Genomic DNA, 4,177 nt, shown 5'->3' on the forward strand with positions numbered 1-4,177 from the left:
GCGACACGCGTCGCGCTCGTGAGATTGTAAGTTGCTGACAGCACAGCTGACAGTACGGCTGCGTCCGGTTTCACTGGCTCGGCTGCATAACTGGCGTTCACGCTGGGTCCGTCCTCTTACTACGCATGGAGTTTGTCTCTCGGTACAGTCACAAAATTTCCTTCCAGAGTTATCTTATGTTGTTCACGACAGTTATGCATGGAGGATGTTCTTTTCTAAGGGACTCTAATAACTTCAGTCGTTAGAGGTCACAAAACTATCGGGTTACAACTATTTTACTTAAACACTATGTTCTTCAAAATTTAGGTAAATGGCAGGTGTTAGACTTCTATATAAACTATATTTTGCAATGGCATTCCAAACCCAACTCCTTGGCTAACGCGTTCCCCACTCAGCGGTCGTTTACAGGACGGATATAGCGGCAAGTGCCGGCTTCCTTGACACCATATAGATCCGTTTATTAACCGTGGTGGTAATACAACATAGCCGAAGATCGATCTGAAATTCCAATGTTTTCTAATCCTGATAGTTTCCACAATGCGTACCAGGAAAAAGTTCTCCCTTACGATTTTTGTTCCATACTGAAAATTCAAATAGACAATACACATAAATTCCCGTCTTTAGATAAGACTAATAAAATCTGTAGGGCAATATTAAGCTGGCGAGTTTATTTCTATAACTATCACTTTAGGTTTGCTGTTTAAACTGCAACGTACGAAGGTGTAGCGTGGCTGACGCACGCGGCGTGCAGGGCGATTGGAGGGCGGAGAGGAGGGGCGAGGGGAGAGGTGCAGATACTGTACGCGCCAAAGACAGAGGCGGTGGGTGGGGAAGGGGGAACTGCAATGGCCGCTCTATCGGCAGGCAGGCGAGAGGGAAGGGAAGGGGGCCGCGTCGCCAGCTGACAGGGAGGGGCGGGACTCGGCACATGTGAACAGCTGTAGACGACAGCGGAGGTATTTACGCACTCCTTCCGTGGCATTTAATATACAGAAATACGTGGTACCAAAAAACTTACCTCGTTGTCTGTTCAACATCGCATCACGAAAACAATAAAATAGCACTTCAGGAAGACTCCTTTTACTTTAGAGTAGCCTATTTGTTGTTTAACTTGGACGTATTTATTCTTGTTATTATCGTTGTGTGATCATTTTGCAAAACATACATGTAATAGGGCGTCTTCATAGGACAGGTAGACGGCAGCATGTAGTCACTGATCTACTGGCAGTTACGATGGCGTGTTACTATCAAGTTTTTATGGTAAAACTTTAATAGCTGTGTTCGTGCACTATTCACTAAATTAACAGGTGAAATGTGAATCTCTTTGAAATATACAAGATTAACTGATTCTTTCTCTACGTGTTCTTTTGACAAGGACAACTTTCCCCTTAATTCCATGATTAAAGAATGTTTGTGGTTTTAATTCTCGACTGCTACGATAACAGGAGTGGAGACGTTAAATGACAAGACAAAATGATCACATAACTTCAGTCACTTCCATTAACATGTGACGTCATAAATTCTATTACCAGTTACCAACAGTTGCCAATTCTTATGTCTACTTATAACTAACATGCACAATGTAATTAAAAGTATAGTAACTACGGTGTTTTCCGTCAATTAATTCTCTTGCTGCATGCAGGACTTTGCCAACTGTTTACATACCATTCCAGACCTACTTTCAGGAACGCAAATCATAGGGGTTTGACCTTAGAGCATATCTACGTTGCTGTCTAGGCGGTTGTATTACCTTCTTTCTTGCCTTTTTGGGTGGAACTACTGGCGTAATAGGCCGAGCTTCTCCTGTCGGAATTTCGTGCTGAACCAAATCCGTAGCCGGTACAAACTGCCTCTCCTCAAATAACCACGAAAATTCCTCTAATACCGGCTGCAACATCCTTTTCTCCTCACTGTTTAAATGACCTAACTTCTCTGCTAACTGACTCCTTATCGTCGACGCGACATATCGCACTTCTCTAACTGAACATTTCTTTCCTTTCCTTCCTTTCTTATCTTTATTTCGCTGCTTCTCAGCTCCTCTTATTTCCTCAAAAATTTCCTGACCACTGGCAACAATAGTACCCTTCGGTATCACAACATCTTCTACACCAAAATTATCTATACTTACTGGTATCGCAAAACCCTTCTGTCTCCTCTCCGGTCGGCAGATACTTCTCTTTATATGTACTGACTGACGATCTAAAACATCATTGAGGGTGAGCGGGTCAACCAGAATGTCTGTCTTGGGGCGTTCTTGATTTTTGACATCTATCCAGAGAATCTTTCCACTTCCGCCTTTTATCCTCACAGGGTGAGTGGTTTTTATCGCCCACATCTGCGGTTTTATGGGAGACTGTGAACGGCGCCTTTCGCAGCTCCCTCGCGTCTGACGGGGGTGCGCACTGCCAAATCGGTGAATTGCTTCGCCGAACTGCACAGTTCGCGTTCGATAATCCACTATCCCCTGATAACGGTGCAGGAAGTCATTCCCTAGTATGATGTCAAATTCACCCTTCTTTAGCCTTACTACCTCCATCATCTGACTGTATTTACCCTCGTCGATTTGCAGATTCACTACACACGAACCTGCAGGGACAATTACTTCCTCTCCAAGGCCACTGATATTGTACCGGGGTGGCTGTAATACCCTTCGATCATTTTTCTCCACAAACAATACACTAACTTGAGCACCAGTATCAACTAAAATTCTAACTGATTTGTTCCCGAGTACGCCAAATAGACTAACGTGTTCCACCTCTTTACATTTTTCGGTCCTAACCGGGTGTATTATTTTTGTCGGGGGCGCGGGTGGGTGGCGGAACCTGCCCCCCAAGCGTTTCCCTGATTCGACCCCGCGTTGCGGCGGTGGCCGCGCATCTGATTAGAAAATGGGGACTTTGTGGGGCAAACATTATTAGCATGGCCTACTGTCTGGCAAATAGTGCAATACGGCGCGCGACAGCGCATTGCCGTATGGTTGGGCTTCCCACAACGCTGACAAAATACTTCTTTTGCTGGGACCGGTACTGGGTCCGATGGGCGCGGGGCGGCAGCGCAAAAACGCAACACCTCTTCGCGAAGCATTGCCAAACGAACAGCTTCAAACAGAGAAGTGGGGGAGGCTGCTTTGACTTCTCCTCCGATGCGGGGGTCAATACCGCGGACAAATGCATCAATTGCACGCGCTTCGGCTTCTGAACGCAAAATTCTGTTTTCACTGGCATTTTCACCTAGCTTGTAGGTACGACAAGATACTGCTCGTATGCGATCTGCAAAGGCATCAAAATCCTCATTAGGCTTCTGCCTAAGGGTTGATAATTGATCTCTGTAATATGCGGTACCTCTGGTATCGGAATAACGCGTAGTCAATCCGCGGGCCAATACTTCAAATTCGTGCGTGTCACGCAATTCGTCCACTGTTTCTATGAACATTCGGGCTTCCCCTGTCAACTTGAGTCTGGCTACATTGACCAATAGATCATCCGGCCAGGCACACGTGCGACCCACATCACGAATATTTTGTAAGAACATAGCTACATTTTTGTGGGACTTCCCAGAAAAGGTGGGAATGAAATCAGCCGCAGGAAAATTGCTTACAGTCGCCATGTTAGCAGAAATTGTGGCGTTTGTATTAGAGATAGAATTAGTGTTAGTTGCCTCTGTTTGAGCATTTGTTACAGGGGTGGAGCTAGCCACAGGTATGGAAGTTCGCGCACTAGCTTCCAGCGTCTGTTTCAAGACGCGGTTTTGCTCAAGTAGCTCCTGATTTTGTGCGAATAACTGGCGCATTTGCGAATTTATGGCCTCGAGCGGGTCTTGCGAGGCGGGTGCCTCTACGGGGGTATCCCGTTCCGTCGCTCGTGTTCCCATCGGCATGTTTACAATTTTAAGGGACGCTAGTGACCAGAAAAAAGTAATGATCGTTACAAAAAAAGGACGGCCACAAAGATTCTCAATCCAGCGGCGGAAGATCGTCGAAGATATAGTTGTAAGCATCGCGGCGACTTACATGGCGATGGAGGCGGTGCGAGGCAGTGGTGGCGGCGACGGCGTGGTGCAGTGGCTGCGGCGGCGGCGGTCGGCGGGCGGCAACGGCAGCGACGGCGGCGGCGGCGTCCGGACCCTCGGGCGGCGGCAAATGTGTTGGCGGCGGACGGCGCTGGCTCGGCCGGTCGGT

This window comes from Schistocerca serialis, chromosome 6, assembly GCF_023864345.2.
Source record: "Schistocerca serialis cubense isolate TAMUIC-IGC-003099 chromosome 6, iqSchSeri2.2, whole genome shotgun sequence".
Taxonomy (NCBI): Eukaryota; Metazoa; Arthropoda; class Insecta; order Orthoptera; family Acrididae; genus Schistocerca; species Schistocerca serialis.